The sequence below is a fragment of the Lactuca sativa genome, chromosome 1, assembly GCF_002870075.4.
Source record: "Lactuca sativa cultivar Salinas chromosome 1, Lsat_Salinas_v11, whole genome shotgun sequence".
Classification (NCBI taxonomy): domain Eukaryota; kingdom Viridiplantae; phylum Streptophyta; class Magnoliopsida; order Asterales; family Asteraceae; genus Lactuca; species Lactuca sativa.
Genome location: NC_056623.2, coordinates 198,076,775 through 198,095,115, shown reverse-complemented (window position 1 = coordinate 198,095,115; position 18,341 = coordinate 198,076,775). Strand labels below are relative to the sequence as shown.

The following is an 18,341-nucleotide window of genomic DNA, read 5'->3' as shown; positions in this document are numbered from 1 at the left end:
TCCGTTATGCTGCCAAACTTACACCACTTATGTATGCTCTTTCGAGCAAAGTCTTCATGTATCAAAGTGCGGATAATATTAATGGAAAATTTTATGTGTTCTACTTTGAAGTTGTAATCTGCTATGTGTTATATATCCATGATTGTATGCTACACTACTAGAAAAAAGGCCTTTTACGACGCTCATTGCGCGTCGTAAAACGCTCAGACGACGCGCAAATGCGTGTCAAGGAAGGCCCTGTCATAAAGAGAGACGACGCGCTTTTGCGCGTCGTCTATAGACGACGCGCATTTACGACGCGCATTTACGACGCGCATTTATGACGCGCATTTACGACGCGCGGTTACGACACGCAATGCGTATCAAGGAAGGCCCTGTCATAAAGGAAGACGATACGCATTCGCGTGTCGTAACCTTACGACGCGCGTGTTAATGACACGCAATGCGTATCAAGAAAGCCTCTGTCAAGAAAGGCCATGTCATAAATGAAGATGACACGCATGTTTGCGTATCATAATTTTAAATGTTAAAAAAAAAATATTTTTTATAGATTTACTAATTTTCAAATTAAATTTGCATTTAATGCCTCACAATATAAAATAAAATATCATATACAAAAAATATAATCCATTTCATAAAATTTAATGTCTTACAATTCTATTTATTACAATATATAAATTTACATGATGTGTAGTGGAACAAACAATGAGATACGCATACAATGGAGATGGATAACAAGACATCAAAAAGGAAAAAGAAGGGCAAAAAAGTAAAATACGAGGCCACGCATGAGAAGCTCAGCTACTTTAGCAGCAACTGTGTTACGTGCAGCATCCTTGCTAGCCTGAGAATGAGATGCATATCAAAATATCAAAGTTGTTAAGTAACTAGTTCCTTTTGTTTACTTTCCCAAATATTTTTTAAACATCATTTATCCGTACAACACTCAAAGTAAGAAGACATACCTCACCCCTTATCAGCAATGGGTTTCTTCCCTCATCAATTAGGACATAATCAAGTTCATCAACTATTGCAAAATGCAATGGTTTTGGCCTGATAAACATTGTGCTATTATTAATCCAAGAGACACTTCAAATGAACTCTGCCTTAGTAATTAGTATTAGTATGAAAAATGTGGTAATACCATCTCATAACAAGTTGCAATTACAGACGATAAAATCCCAACAAGCATCTACAGTGAAAACATATTAATCCAAGGGCAAATATGTAATTTTATATTCATGTCTAAAAAAAAGCATACCATGGAATAAGCAGCATACGGGAAGTCTGAAACTCCATAATGCAAACCATCAACAATAAAAGCAAAAGCATTCAAAGGCTGACTAGCACTCACAAACTTTTTTCACAAAATCAAAACGCATCAGAAATATATATATATATATATATATATATATATATATATATATATATATATATATATATATATATATATATTATATATATATATTAACAACAAGGGTATTATAGGGAGTTTACCAAAACCCCGGTTCTAGCAATCGCCAATACTCCAATGTCCTTAGTGAACAGTGTGACTATGGAACCAAATGAAACTCCCAATATTGCAGCCAAAGTAACACCCATCACAAAACCAATCTAAAGAAAATAATAAAACATTAATTAACTTTTATAAAATAAAAACATCTTTATATATTATATAAACAAAATAATTATTAATTAACATTACAGTCAACACGAAGTATGTGATATCCTTCACAGATCTATAATTCCCTTTTGAAACCGAACTAGCAATCAACGCCTAAAACAAAACAAAACAAAAAAATGGGTAAGAAGTCAACTAACTGACAAATAGTCAAACATTTTCCTTAAACTATATGTCAAGTCAAGTCAAAGTCAACATTTGGTGAATTTATACCTGACCAGATGCAGCCAACGCATCTGTAATAAGGGAAACTGCCAACCAAACTTGCAGACATATATGATGAAGCAGTAGAGTAGAGTACCTTGAGCATTTCATTTTGTGCTGTCAGCAACTGGTCCCGCCCTTGCAACTGTACCATACTCATCTTACCAGCAAGTATGTCTGCTTCTTTCCCGCCCAGGAAATTTGTTTTCTTTATTCATTTAAGAACCAAAACCCTAAAAAACATTATATAGAATTATAAAAACTTCAAGAAAAGTCAAAGGGAATAATACCTCAAGAATATGTAGACGTCAATTCACAGGCAATTCAGCATTTAACACAGCAGATTTTATACCAAACTGTCAAAAAATATATAAAAAGTTTTATTAAAATCTATAATAGGTAAAAAAAGATTAATTTAATGGGAAAAATAATACTTGCTCAAAGTTTTAGTCTAAAACTTGTGTCAATTGTATTTGTAAATATAAAGACTTTCTTTTGAACAAGATCCAACTTCAAAATTGCAAGAATGTAAAGAAGCTTATCTCGATAACTACATTGTATCTAAATATAAAAGTAAAAGAAATAAATAAAGATTCAAGAAACTATAAAATGTATTAAAGAAATACCCTAAAATAAGTTTGTTAAATAAGTATACAAGATTTTAGCTCTTAAGCTCTTACCCAAAATTGCTGAACATTTTTGGGGACAATTTCGTCCTTTCCATCACCAACTTCTGCTAAAGTAAGAATATAGGGATTGTGTAGATAAAGCTTCTTCAAGCTTTCAACATCATCACTGCAAAAATTTCATCAGAATTAATTGAATGAAGAAATTGCAGGGGTAGAAATGGAAATACCATCTTATAAGAAGTGATAATGACACAAACAAACCTTGAGGTAGCAGCCATGAGAAGGCATTGACATCTTTTAGGAATGTGAGTTTTGAGATCTTTGAGATTCTTTTCATATCCATATGTAAAAAGAAGATTTGCCTGATTTACTAACATGAATCAGTACTTTAATAAAGAGTATTATAAATGTTACAGAAAGAAAAGAATCCATACCTTATCAAGAATAATAATTGAAAGATAATCATGAACGGATTTTGCTTGAAGAACACCTGATGAAAGACATCTTTGGACACAAGCTGGAGTAGAAACAAAGATATAAGGAGGCCCTGACAATGCTGTCGCCTGAAAATTGGAAAACAAAAGCAAAAATTACCAATTTACCGTTGATCTTTATAATATTGAAGAACAGAATTGGATTTTGTATAAAAAATTTACAAAAACTAACCATTTCAGAGAAACTTGGTTCACCCGTTAACTGAAACTTTATTTGGCAACATCATTTTTGCAAGAGGAAGTAATGCCCCTTGAGAAATCAGAATTTGTCTCGGTTCTTCACCTTCTCCTGCAACATTTCCTAATGCTTATGCACACTGCTCTGCAACAGGCACTGAACTCTTTTTTGGATAACAATTACAAAATTAGAATTACGCCATTGAAGTGATATGAAAAAATCAAGAAATATTAAAAACTAAGTACTTAACACTAACCTCCAATTTGAGCAATGAGTAAAGGTAATGCAGGCAATTAAGCTCTTGTTTCTTTAGGTTTTCCAGCAGCTATGTTTGTAAGACACCAAGCTGCTTCAAGCAACTGTATTATGGATCCAGAATAAAAATTAAAACATATTAAAAAGGGTATGCTAAAAAGAAAGAAGGTCATTACTAATATTATTATTGTTTATTACCTGCTCATCATGGGAACTGCTCTGTAGATAAGAGGTGTATCAGATCTTCAACAAAATGGATATGAATGTGTAAAGCTTCCAGTCTTGACCAGCCTGCCCTTGTCCTGTGCACCATCCATAATAAAAAGAATCATAATTTGTTTTACGCATTTGCCCCTGTTCATAATCATATACCATTCAACTATTCTTGCCTTCACTTCATGAATAATATATTTATCTGTATGCATCTTTTGGAGACCTGTTCAAGTAATAGTTATTGGCAACCAATTTTTCCTGCATAACCCAATTATTAAAAATTAAAAAATAATAATAAATTTAAAAAGTACAATAATGCCCTTATTGATATGCACCAGATGAGACTGCACATTTGCCATCTTCTTTTCATCAAACTCATACTCTTTAACAGGTACTTTTGTAGCCTTTTAACATACAACAACAATACTAGTATCAAAAATGGATTACACAAGATGAGACAGGGGCCTTGATTTGATAATCAAATATTGCAATACTCAGTGAAGCAAATAATCAAACACTTAGTGGGCAGTAAAAACTTAATTGTGTTGATTGAAAAGAAGTTTAGGGACGTAAAGGAGAAGAGGAGAACCTGAATCAACGAATCTGGCATATGGTTAGATGTTTTTACCAGAGACGGTAACAATGGTACTCATAGAGAACAAGATTAAGAAGCAGACACTACATTGATTTTCTAGAAAGAAAATGGCAAACAGTTAGTAATTGATCCAAAATCAATAATCGGCACATCACCTGCACTCGAATTGATGACATCGTTAGCTTCCCGAAACTCCAGCGACACTGTTACTTGGCCTGGACTCCGGCGACTCATCTGACCTACACCACGATGACGTCAGTTGTACCAGCGACTCATCTAATCCCAAATCTGATCTTCAACCTTCAGTTTCTAATCTTCAACCTCGAACTTGAGCCCTATAGCTCCTCACAACCCCTTGACAACCTTTGAACGCCACCTCACACCCTCACCTGCAAATAAAAAAAGAAATAATAAGAAGGGAGAAGAAGGGTTGTGATCGAGCTAGAGGAAGAAAAGAGGAAGAATACGCACATCATTTCTTTCTTCTTTCTTCTTTCTTCTTTCTTCTTTTCGCTCTCCAACTCTGGCTATAAATACTAAAGCGCAAGAGATATTGAGAGGAGTGAGCGGGGTACTTCAAAATTTTGGGGGATTTTCCATGTTTCTAGTGGTGGCGGCTGCTAGGTTTTACAGAGAGTAGTAGGGGAGAAAATGAAAGAAGATATTACTATTTCAAATGTGTTATGTTTGATTAGGGTTTGCACATAGAAGGAAGTGAAAGTCGATCGGAGAAGAAGGGGTTTGCAGAGAGAAAGAAGGGAGAGAATGAAGTTGATTTGGCGGGTGTAGAGAGTAGAGAGGAAGAGGAAGCGGGTGTTCAAAATTTTGGGGGATTTAGTTTCCCCCCTGAGTCCCAGAAACGCGTGTTTATTAAAATTATAAAGCGACATTTGTAGAGGACGCCCTTTTTATTATAGGTGCCCTCCGTGTTTTTAATATTTTTACATCAGACACTAATTTAAGGGCACTCAGTAATGCGCGACCTAAATCCTTAAAATTTTTGAAGAGATGACACTTTTTTAATGTCGCTCTCTAATGCGTAACATAAATCAAAGAGCGTCGTGTTTTGCGCGTCGTAAAAGGTCTTTTTTCTAGTAGTGCTAATTTGTGAAATTACTTAAGTTCGTGCCACACACCTAGTTTATAGGACCATACTCTCACAAAAACCACAGACACTCAACATCTTTCCGTTCCATGACAGAAAAATGCCTCAACGACCAACTCACGGTAACCCTGACCTAACCCCACCCGAAGTTGACTCAGCTGCATTCCAAGCGGCTGTATCTGCTGCGGTCACCATAACAATGGCACAAATTCACCAAGGGAACAATGGAGGAGTCAACGGACAAGGGGTTGGAAGTTCGAACAATGGGATCAATCAAGGACCTACCAAAACATGCTCCTACAAAGATTTCACCAATGCCAAGCCACAAACCTTTAATGGCACAAGTGGAGTGATAACCCTGCAAAGATGGATTGAGAAGGTGGAATTGGTGTTCGAAATATGTGAATGCCCCGAGGAGGTGAAAGTGAAGTTTGCCGTGTGCACGTTCGTCGACCAGGCTCTCACCTGGTGGAATGGAGATATAGAGGCCACGACTCTCCCTGTAGCCAACGCTATGCCATGGACGGATCTGAAAGAAATGTTGATGGCTGAGTACTGCCCTCGTGGCGAAATCCAGAAAATGGAGCAAGAGCTGTGGGATCTCACCGTCCGAAACTCTGATATAGATGCATACATATCAAGGTTTAGCGAGCTGTCATTACTGTACCCTGGTATGATTACATCTGAAGGGAAGAAAATCGAACGATTCATCTGGGGATTGACCTCCCCAATTCAAGAAAATGTAATCGCTGCAAAACCTGAAACCTTCGACAGTGCCAAGAGATTTGCCAAGAAATTGTACGACCACAACAACACAAAGGGCGAGAAGCCAGCGGAAATTGAAAGCAAGAAGGAGAATGACAACAAGAAAGGAAAGAACAATAAGAGGAAGGGACGTCAAGGATCGGAATCGTCCATGAAGCAACAAACAGTGACAGTCAATGCTGCAACCACCCAAGTTCCACCCACACCACATGCTCCAGCCTCAGCTGCTCCAAGTGCTCCTAGGCAATATTCCGATAATCTTCCTAAGTGCAACAAGTGCGGTCTCCATCATAATGGGGAGTGCAGAGAGATACACTGTACCAGTTGCAATTGGAAGGGTCACACAGCAAGGTATTTCCAAACCTACCCTCTCCAGAATCAACAACAAAGAAACAACAACAACAACCGCAACAACAACAACAACAACAACAACAACAACACCATCAATAGCGACAATAACATGGGATCAAGCCCCACCTGCTATGGATTTGGAAAGACTGGGCATATCCGTCGAAACTGCCCCAACACCAACAACCCTGGGAATGGAGGAGCAGGAAGGGTGCTAGCTATGGGACAGGGAAAAGCGGCTCAGGATCCCGTTGTTGTTACTGGTACGTTTCTCCTAAACCACACTTATGCATGCATCCTATTTGATACCGGGGCAGAACGAAGTTTCGTGAGTAATAAATTCAAACACTTGTTAAAACAACAACCCCAGAAGCTTAATGAAACCTTCACAGTGGAAATGGCTAATGGGAAGACAGAATCCACTGGGGAAATCTACATCGGATGTACCCTGACCTTAAATCATCATGTCTTTCAAATAAACTTAATGCCTGTTTCCATTAGGAGTTTTGATGTGATTATCGGTATGGATTGGTTAAGCCCCCACCATGCTGAAATTATGTGTCACGAGAAGGCCGTTCGCCTTCATCTCCCAAATCACGAAACCCTAGTAATTTACGGAGACAAACCCAGCACGAACCTTCGTCTTATCTCGTGCATTAAGGCACAAAAGTACATGCGAAAGAAGGACGTGATGTTCCAGGCTCATATAGTAAACAAATCCAAGGAAGAGGCCAATATTCGAGATATTCCAGTAGATCGCGAATTCCCGGATGTCTTCCCTGATGATCTTCCGGGGATACCCCCAGAATGACAAATTGAATTTCGACTTGACCTTGTAACAGGAGCCACTCCCATCGTTAAATCGCCTTACCGATTAGCTCCTGCAGAGATGCAAGAATTGTCCAGTCAACTCAGCGAGCTTTTGGATAAAGGATTCATCTGACCCAGTTTCTCACCATGGGGAGCTCCAGTTCTCTTTGTCAAGAAGGAGGATGGATCATTTAGGATGTGCATTGATTATAGAGAACTAAATAAGCTCACCGTCAAAAATCGCTACCCACTCCCGCGAATCGATGATCTATTCGACCAGCTTCAAGGAGCAAGCTATTTCTCTAAAATAGATCTGCGATCTGGTTACCATCAACTCAAAGTCCGGGAGGAGGATATTCCTAAAACCGCCTTCCGAACTCGTTATGGACATTATGAATTTGTTGTGATGGCCTTTGATCTAATGAATGCTCCTGCCGCATTCATGGACTTAATGAATCGAATCTGCCGACCATTCCTTGATAACTTTGTTATCATTTTCATCAATGATATTCTCGTCTATTGTCGAAACGAAGAAGAACACGGCCGACATCTCTGACAAATCCTGGAAACCCTGCGAACCGAAAAGTTATACGCAAAACTCTCCAAGTGCGAGTTTTGGCTCCGAAGTGTGAACTTTTTGGGACATGTTGTTAGTCAGGAAGGAATTCATGTGGATCCTTCTAAAATCCAATCCATCGAAGGATGGGCAATTCCAACAACACCCACATAAATTCGCCAATTTCTGGGTCTCGCAGGCTATTACAGGAGATTCATCCAGAACTTCTTTAAGACAGCCAAACCGCTTACCATGCTTACAGAAAAGGGCGTACCCTTTGAATGGACGAGCAAGCAAGAAGATGCATTCCGAACTCTGAAACAAGCACTTTGCAGTGTGCCGGTGCTATCATTTCCAGAAGGAACATAAGATTTCGTAGTATACTGTGACACGTCGAATCAGGGCTTAGGTTGCGTACTTATGCAACATGGGAATGTGATAGCTTATGCTTCACGTCAGCTAAAAACACACGAAGTGAATTACACAACCCACGATCTGGAGTTGGGAGTTGTGGTCTTCGCCTTAAAAATCTGGAGGCACTACCTGTACGGTACAAAGTGCACCATTTTTACGGACCATAAGATCCTCCAGCATATCCTAAATTAAAAAGAGTTGAACATGAGGCAACGAAGATGGGTTGAGTTACTAGACGATTATGAGTGTGAAATCAAGTACCACCCGGGCAAGGCTAACGTAGTAGCCGAAGCCTTGAGTCGGAAAGAATACTCGAATCATCGTTTGAAGACTCTCTCCATAACCATTCGATCCCACCTAACCTCTCAAATCAGGGCAGCCCAACTCGATACCATGAAGACAGAAAACAAAACAAGCGAAGCGCTGCGTGGAATGGAGAAGAAATTTGAAGTGAAGGAAGACGGAACAAATTATTTCATGAACCACATCTGGGTCCCTAAACTTCAGGGATTCAGAGAGGTAGTCATGAACGAAGCCCACAAGACGCGATAATCCATCCATCTGGGGTCAAAAAAATGTACTTGGATGTTAAGCAACATTATTGGTGGCCTAATATGAGGGCAGAGATTGCCACTTACATTAGCAAGTGCCTCACATGTGCTAAAGTAAAGGTGGAATATCAGAATCCCTCGGGACTATTACAGCAACCAGTAATTCCCGAGTGGAAATGGGAGAGGATCACTATGGACTTTGTGACTAAGCTACCTAAGTCATCAGATGGTTTGGACACGATCTGGGTAATAGTTGATAGATTAACGAAATCCACCCATTTCCTACCAATAAAAGAATCATACAAGATGGAGCGCCTGACATGAATCTACATCAAGGAAATCGTGAGACTCCACGGAGTACCCGTATCTGTCATCTCAGATAGAGATAGTAGATTTACTTCACGCTTTTGGCAATCGCTTCAGAAAGCTATGGGAACACAACTTGACATGAGCACTGCCTACCACCCACAAACGGATGGTCAAAGCGAGTGAACCATCCAAAAGCTAGAAGATATGCTTCGCGCGTGTGTAATAGACTTTGGAAAGTCGTGGGATACCCACTTGCCTTTGATCGAGTTCTCATATAACAACAGTTATCACTCGAGTATCAAAGTTGCTCCTTTCGAAGCATTATACGGGCATAAATGTAAATCACCGCTGTGCTGGGAGGAGGTAGGAGACACCCAGCTAGCAAGAGGGCAAACGCCAAACAATGCCTTAACGGGACCGGAAATCATACACGAGACGACCGAGAAGATAATTCAGATCAGGACCCGACTGCAATCGTCATGAGACAGAAAAAAGAGCTATGCCGATAAACGACGAAAGCCCTTGGAATTTAGAGTTGAAGACAGGGTGTTACTAAAATTCTCTCCCTGGAAAGGGGTGATTCGTTTTGGGAAGCGGGGCAAACTGAACCCTCGATACATTGGACCCTTCGAGATTCTTTCCCGAATCGGTCCAGTGGCTTATAGACTGCAGCTACCCGCTGAGCTCAACAGTGTACACCCTTTGTACCACGTTTCCAATTTGAAAAAGTGCTTATCCGACGATACACTTGTCATCCCATTAGAAGAAATTGAAATCGATGAGAATCTTCTGTTCATCGAGGAACAAGTTGAAATCATGGACAGAGAGGTGAAGCGTACCAAGCAGAGCCGCATTCCGATTGTGAAAGTGCGATGGAACGCAAGACGCGGACCAGAATTCCCATGGGAATGCGAAGATCAAATGAAATAGAAGTACCCTCATCTATTCTTGCATTCTTAAATCTAGCTCAAAAGAATTCCGGGACGAAATTCCCTCTAACGGGGGGATGATGTCACAACTAGGAGTTTTGATGCCATGTAACTACAACACTTATATCAATTATGAATCAACAATTTGAAAGCATGTATGATGCTTATCCATAACAACAAAACGTCAATAAAATACTTCATTCAAGCACTACAAATAGTCAACAAAGAATTGGAAAACCATTGATATCCCGATTTAAGTCTATTTTGGACTAGGGTTTCCTTATTAGACCTAATGGACCAATAAGCTTCCAATTTAACTATCTTGAACCTAGAACTCTCTAATGGGCCCTAATTGGACCCATATACATGAAACTTAATATTTTGGGCCTTATAAGCCTAAAATAATCTAGGTTAACTTTAACGGGCCTTAATGGGTCATAACTAATTTAATTTTGCCCTACTAGGTCATAAAAATCATTTTTTGATTTATGTTGGGCCAAAAATCATCTAATTAAATCATGAAATGGGCTTAAGCATGCAAGGCCTAGTTTTCTTCCTTTCTCCTCTCCATTCCCGGCCCAACAACCCAAGAAGAAAGAGTTGACTTTTCATTTGCCACCTCACTATTACTTGTTGGGTTTCCATGCAAAAGTATCATGCTTCCACACAACCATCACTTCATCTACTCTCTCTTCCCTTCTCTCTTCTTCTCTCGGCCGAACACAACACAAACACACACACACACAATTCACTTAAACTCTCTCAAGGAAACTCTCTCCACTCTCCACCAAATTTTCGAGATCTAGGAAGCTTTCAACGAGATTATTCCACAAATACATCATCTAAGGTAAGATATTACTTGGATCCATGATCTAGCTACTTCATTTCATAAAAAATCTCTTCTAAATCTATTCAAACTTGTGATCTTGCATCTTAGAAGCCTCTAAATTCGAGATCTTCCAAGAAGACTTGCTAGGATCAAAACTTTCTTCATTTCCCTCTTCAAAACCGAAAGCACAACTCAAGGTGAGCTTCATACCCCTCTCTTTTTGGTTTTTATGTGTTTTATGGGGGAGAATACAAGAAAATGTGTAGATCTATGTGTATGTGTATGCTATGTGTGATTTTATGCAAGTATGTGTGTTTTTATGATGAACATGTAACCAAAAAGGGGTGATACTCGAGATCTATGACATGAGAAAGGAAACAAACATGATCTAAGTTATTTAACCATTAAACAAGTCAAGAATAATAACTTATAATATTATGATGAACATATTTCCAACATAAAACCCATTTTTGGGCTTAAATTGTCAAAAATACAAAACTTGGGTTAAAAATTGCCAAGTCACGGTTTCTTAAGGTCCAAAAGAGTCAAAACAGTTTCCATAATTGTTTTTCTGAATATTAAAATTTTCAAAGGACTTGAAATGTAAATTTTTAGCTTTATGGGCTAATTTTGGGCCTTTCAGCCCAATAAGCCCAAAATTGCGAAAAATGACAACTAAAGGGGCTGAAATGAAACTTTCTTCAAAACAAGGGATAAAAAGGGTAATAAAACTATTTCAAGGGTCAAAAATGCTTTTTATTTCCAAAAAGGATAAAAAATGTAAAGTTTTTGGATTTCAGGCCAAAACTGTAAAAATTGTGAAAAGTTGGGTTTTAACCGAAAGTTACTATTCTAAAAGGACTAAAACAGTTAACAAAATAAATTTTGAGGTAAAACCATCATTTCCACAAATTTATGATACAAAGGTGTCAAGAAAATATTTTAAGGGCTAAAAATGTCTTTTCTTTTATATAAAGGACTAAATTTGTTATTTTTATAAAAAGAAAGGTGTGAAAAGGGTGAAACTTCTAATTTTAAACAAATTATTTCATTGAGTCAAAATACAAAAACCACGACTGCCGAAAAATCAAAAGACTAATACATGTTTAACTCCAAATGTCGTTACAAACGAATCGATCGGTCTCGAATCGATACTATTACAACAACCGTAAAATCGAACCCTCCAATAGATATGCGAAACCTAAGATGTGTAATTATTCAAACTTTGGGCTTAGAAGTTTCAAATCATGCTTGTTGGATCTTGCAAGTCCATTAACATGATCTTTGGGCCCAAAGGGATAACGCTTATAAGTTATTGGGCCTCCTATGACCCAATTCCATATAAAAGGACTTTCAATAGCTTTTATGTGCTATTGGGCCCTAGTGGCACATTAGTATTGCTAGTAAGGTCAAAGTAATCAAATGCGAGTTGGACCATCGTGTCTTTCGCATCCCCGATAGCCTAAGGTACTTATGATAGTAGCATGACATAGTGCTCCTCTTCTCTTCGTTCACTAAGGCTTACGAGTAATCAAAGTAGACAGAATTAGGACGTTATTCAACAGTAATCAAGGTGGCAAAATCAATATTCATTCGATGTGACGGTACAAAATTTGTAATCACGTAAATCTTTCGACATCGGAAAACATCGGGTTTTCCGGGGAAAATCAATACTATTCGTTCGGAAATTCTATAACTATAATACAAAACACCCTTTTTACATATATGTTTTGAAATCATTCATGCATCAACTTATGGATCTTCACACTTTGATAAACTAATGTCTTTTCAGAAAATATCGGATTTTCTGGGTTTTACAAAACTATACAAATCATTTTATTCACAACTTTGCTTATGAACTCACCAACATTTCATATGTTGACGTTTTTCCAAAATAACTTGTATTCTCAGGTAACAGGTAAGCTGAGGAATTAGTACCATGTGTGTTTGGGTGTTTTTGCTTTTGAAATCTATCAAACAATGTATGTATGGATTTGAAATGTGAAAACAATGTACTTGATGTGAACAATTCCAGTTGTAATATATTGATGCATCGTGATGTTTATGTTATGATTCATGTATATTCATTGTGATGATATTCAATTAAAGTCACGCGAACCCTCGGACATTTCTGCCGTCTGGTTCAGGGGTGTGACATTTACAATATACCACACAGTGAAAACTTGACAGCATAGTGATCTAGTGAAACAGTAATTGCTAGACGGTGATATTTACATGAAAAGAATACTATTTGAGTATGTACGAAGGTTATTCCACAAACTAAAAGAAGGAGCGAGTAGAGTATCCTCTACTTGCGACTGGAACTGTTCGGTTGAGCCTTTGGTTTTGCCAACTGACGCTCCATCTTGAGCATACGCACTTCATACCTTTCCTGGCGTGCTCTAAGTTCCTTGACTTCAGTTTGAGTTGCAGTTAGCTCTCTCTGCTAAGCTTCATTTTGATTTATGCTTCTTTTATGGGCTAATCCTAACTGTCGGATGCGAACTGTATTGACCTCGGTGTTCGCATCATTCTCCTCAGTTCTTTGGATAGTTTCCCTTCCCTTTTCATCATTGCGAGCAATTCGGCGAACAAGTATAGGAAGGACTTTGTCTACTGAGCCTCCGTTGCTCAGATTGTAGAAGCTTCGGTCTCCATTGTACGGAGGGGTTTGACCCTGCTCGCGAATCCACCTATTCAGGTTCACTGCCCACAGAGGTGTCGAGCCTTCAAATCCCGGTCGAGGATTAGGAATTTGAATTGGAGCCACTAAGGGTAGGTTATTGTCTTCGGGATCTGAGTCGGATTTCTCTCGCATTTTTTCCTTGAATTCTTCTTCTTCCTTGAGTGGTTCCTCTTCTCCTTCTTCATCCATAATTTCTTCTGGATCCTTTCCCGGATCATTTTCTATCCACCCTCCATTGCCTTGGTTCGGGTAGTAAGGGTCCCCTGGTAGATGGTATCTGGCCATTGCGTCTGTGCGAGAATATGGATATCCAAAGGCTGGACCCATTTATAGCCTCCAAGTCCCAAACCTAAAATCTCGAAACCCTAATGCCTTGTGTGAGCTTGTGAGTCATTTTTGAGAGAAACTTGTGCATTTGAAGCTTGTGGAAGAAGAAGAAGCTTGAAGAATCAAGAAGAAGAGAGTAGACCCATGTCACACCCCAAAACCACGAACGACGGAAACGTTTAGGGGTGAAGGACGTCATGTACAGTATCACAACAGTGTAATATAATAAACAAGCAACAACATCATCCATTGCATTATAAGTAAAGTTTTAATACATGTGTGTTCTTTCATTGTAATAAGACACCAAAATATACAATCAAAATAAAAGACGAGACTAGTCTGCTCCGTCTTCTCAAAACCTGGCCTCCGTACCTATCTACTGATGACCTGAGAATACAAGTTATTTTAAAAGCGAGTATCAGCTTTAAAGCTGGTGAATTCATGAGTATTTAAGTGTCATTGTCATGTTTATAAAAATCTATCCTGAAGGCCATGTAAACCTTTAAGTGAAGATGTTGATGTAAGTATGAAAAACCCTAGAAAAACCCTTATTTTCTATAATTATGAGGTGTAGTCTTCTACCAAGACTCGAATGTTCTATCAGTATGAAATGTAGTCTTCTACCAAGACCCGAATGTTTTGTAAGTAATATGATAGCTTTTCCTTTCTATGTACTTGTACTTGAGTACTTAGTCTAACTCCTCGTTTATGTGAAGGTATCACAAAATAAAGTAAACAGGAAAATATAATCATGTAAGTGTTATTGTCTTGGGTTACCAGGACAAACACGACATCGCTGAACCGAAAGATAGACCCTATGGAACATCCGAAGAGTGTCCCCTCATCCTCTGTAGCGGCAGCAGGGTGGAGGGAGGGTTAGTCCCCGTATCGATCTCTTAATACAGATCGTCAACCTAATGATCCTCCGAAGATTCACATCTCATCCACTATTGCAACAGTGGACAGAGGGATGGTTAGTCCCGTCACTGACTACTAAGTAAGTAACAACCTTAAATATCCATAGATATTCATCGACCACTGGTGCTAATTAGTGGGATTCGGAATGGTAAGTCCCGCCGAATCATCCCATTGAACTGGGACAGGAAAGACAATTTACACAGTAAATACTAATAAATCATCCTCGTAATTCTAAGTACAAGTATCCAGGTAAGTAAATACAGGATAATGCACCTAAGTAACAGTGTTCCTGTATGGTATTCATGTAATGTGTTCATGTAAGCGTAATCATGTATCAAGTGATTATATGTAAACGTACTCAGGTATCATGTAATCAACTGTTATTGTACTCATGTATCAGGTAATGTACTGGCATGGACTCATGAATGAACTGACTCTTGTGTGATTCCTTGTAAGTGGAATAATGTTTCGTTTCTTCTAACTATCCCTATGATAATTAACTGGAAAGTATGTGGTTGTTCAAGTAGATTTATGCACCCTCAATACACCAGGGTGTGGGAAACTGAACGAAGGATGAAAACTATAATCTCTAACATATAAATGAACATATGCGCATAAGTATAGTTTGATTCAAGAAGGTAAAATAATGGTTTTACAAGATATCTAGGAGTTTTGAACAATAATTAATAATGACTTGATGTCATTTTAATCAATATTTCAAAACTAATACTTTTGTTATCCAGGTATTTTAAGATAGAAAACCAATTCATGTAACACCTTTTGAAATATGTGAAATCTACTGAGTGAAAACACAGTTATAAAATACATGAGATTGATTTAATAACATATTGTTTTCTACTTGTATCCCCCCCATTAAAGCATTTAAAATCATTTAAAACATTTATTTAGGGGTATGAACTCACCTGTAGTTGGTGATTGGAATGAACTGAACGATATGGGATGGATAGGTGTCAAGCGAGGACTTGTGCACACACTACGATTCTAATGAACATATAATCACCCATATATGCACTCAATTAGACTCAAATGACTAATTGATAATGTTAAGACATCCTAGACATAATAAACACTTTATATAAGTGTTTTAAGCCTTAAGGATTGCATCTAAGCTATTGTGGGACAAGGTATTTGTGTTTAGGGTTCCAAAGGACCCTACATGTGAGTTTACTCCCCATAAACCATCACACATGGAGTTTACGGTTGTAAACTCTTGAGTTTACGGCCGTAAACTCCCAAACATGTGTGTTTGGTGTGTTTTGAAGTCCCAAATGCTTTATAGAATTATTCTAACTTGGTGGTTCCATTCTTGAAGGGGTTTAAGGTCTAGAAATACTCCAAATAGGAGTTTATGGCCTCAAGGCCATTTCCCTTAGAGTTTACGGCCGTAAACTCTAAGTATGGGGGTGTTTTTGTTGTTTTCAAGTCTCTTGCTTTTGAAGGACATGTTCTAGACAATTGTTTAAGGCAAATGAGGACCCTAGGCACACTTTGGTGCCATTCTTTCATGTTTATGACCCAAGAGCATTCTCTTGTCCGTAAACTCACTTTGCTAAGTGATTTGGATGAGTTTTGGTCCTTCAATTAAGTAGAAACAATTCCTTGTAAAGGTCTAGGGCTTTAGGTGTCATGAAAACACCCCTTTTGTCCATTTCAATGGAGTTTATGGCCTAAGATACACTTGGGCCGTAAACTCTACTTTGTTTGTGCTCTTGGATGTGTTTTATGCCTTACACACAATGGGATCTAGTCTAGATAAAAGCCTTAAAGTGTTAGAGTCCTTAAAACACCATTTTGAGGTTTGAAAATGGAGTTTACGGCCTATGATAATCTTGGGCCATAAACTCCCAAACTTCGGTGGATTTTGGTTGTTTTTTTGTCCCTAACATGCATACATAATAGTCTAAAGCTTTAGCATAACACAAGGGTCGGTTTTGGCTTCATTTCGGGAGTTTACCGCCCAAGAACACCTTGGGGAGTAAACTCGTAGATCTAATGATTTAGCCATCTAAATCATGTTATAAGCATCTGATAAGCATTCTAATCACTACTAGAAAGAGTTACTCACGTTTTGGTATAAAAACCCGAAGATCCGTCAGAGAGAAAATGGCTTTTCTCTAGTTGGAAATGTGAATAATGAATGAATTTGGTTCAGAAATCTATTTATAGTCCTGAGATATTTTGGCCGAAAATATTTTTATTCCTGGAATGATCTCTAATATAATAGAGTGTTGGAATAACAGTGTTGCACAAAACCCTAGTGCACCCACTCTCCTGATATTTCCTGAAGTGTAAACCCTGAATTACTCAAACTTATGTGAAAAAGTCTGAAAATTAACAGTGACCACTATAACTTCTATTGAAGTGATATAGATTGTACAGAATGGAAATTTCGGGTTGCACAACCCAGAAACTTCACTCCATTAGCAACATTGTCTAGTAAGAAAGTCTCAGACTTACTTAATGATTACTTAGATCTCTCCATCTTCACTTTTATTGGGTTTTTGGTCCAAATATCTTGATCCTTGGGAAATGGACGTCCCAAGTGAGTATAGTTCTAGATCTAGGACCTTTAAGGGCTTTCATGGCATAAAGATGCAAAGTTTATGGCCATTGAAGTGCCATGCATGGTTTAGGATGTCATTTTGGCATTTTAAGCTCCAAAAGGCCATGTATGGAGAGAAAGTCAGAGACTTTACGTGTTCATGTAGTGTCTAGGGTCTAGATCTCAGTTTGTATGCCTTAGCTTGAAGTATTGATGGCTTATGGATCAAGATCTAGGTCTTAAAGAGTAGGGTTTTAGCTAAACCCATTAACGAAGCGTATTAACAGGTAAAGTTGGAAAGTTTACCCTTAAAAGGACATTTTCAGCCTGTATATGAAGTATGGAGCTTAGATCTGAAGGATAGGAGCTTAATATATTAAGATAGCTTAACAGACTAAAGAACTCGACGAGTTGGGTCGAAATGCCCCGACCCCGTAGAAGGAAAAACTCAACGAGTTCAGGAAGGACTCAACGAGTGGAGTTGGAGAGTCCCGATTCTGATTATATGAGAAACTCGATGAGTTCGTGAAGAACTCTACGAGTTGGATTACGAGTTCAGGGTTTTCTGTTTTATGGAAGTCTGCGAGTTGAGTCAACCCAAAATGTTGACTTTGACCAGAATGTTGACTTTGACCAGGGGTAAAATGTTCATTTTAGCCTAATAAGGATTATTGGATTTTGACTAAGTGTTATTGTGATAATGATAGTCGGGGAGTTGTTGGAGCAGCCGTTAGAGATTCCTTACCGTGAGTTTAAGCATTCAGCTTTGCAAGGTGAGTTTCCTCATGTAGGAACGGGTCGAAGGCACCAATACCGACCCGTTTATGTATGTTAGTATATGTCAGGCTAAGGTCGAAAGTCGAGCAAGGCCCGATGTAGGTTTATATATTTCCGAACTTCGGTCCGATGTCGGGGAAACCCCGAGGAATGTTTGTATGCTTGATGTCTTAGTGATTCTTGCATGTGCCTGTTTTATATGTTT

At 38.4% G+C, this 18,341-nt stretch overlaps 3 long non-coding RNA genes across 6 annotated transcripts; all 3 read right to left on the bottom strand.

Moving 5' to 3' along the window:
* Positions 1-678: 678 nt before the first annotated feature.
* LOC128131064 (uncharacterized) lies at positions 679-2,866 on the bottom strand. 4 transcript variants are annotated; one of them, XR_008228997.1, is made up of 9 exons: positions 2,776-2,866; positions 2,566-2,665; positions 2,176-2,241; positions 1,895-2,118; positions 1,706-1,777; positions 1,498-1,614; positions 1,145-1,357; positions 966-1,053; positions 679-844 (listed from the first exon to the last, which is right to left on the bottom strand). It is a non-coding gene; the product is annotated as an uncharacterized LOC128131064 (long non-coding RNA). The 4 variants fall into 4 exon arrangements; XR_008229009.1 differs by having other exon boundaries at positions 1,983-2,118; XR_008229003.1 differs by having other exon boundaries at positions 1,895-2,093.
* Positions 2,867-2,928: 62 nt separating this feature from the next.
* LOC128131053 (uncharacterized) lies at positions 2,929-3,731 on the bottom strand. Its single transcript, XR_008228986.1, has 4 exons — positions 3,640-3,731; positions 3,443-3,545; positions 3,181-3,297; positions 2,929-3,077 (listed from the first exon to the last, which is right to left on the bottom strand). It is a non-coding gene; the product is annotated as an uncharacterized LOC128131053 (long non-coding RNA).
* A 131-nt stretch (positions 3,732-3,862) lies between these two features.
* LOC128131042 (uncharacterized) lies at positions 3,863-4,634 on the bottom strand. Its single transcript, XR_008228975.1, has 3 exons — positions 4,244-4,634; positions 3,990-4,058; positions 3,863-3,912 (listed from the first exon to the last, which is right to left on the bottom strand). It is a non-coding gene; the product is annotated as an uncharacterized LOC128131042 (long non-coding RNA).
* Positions 4,635-18,341: the final 13,707 nt, after the last annotated feature.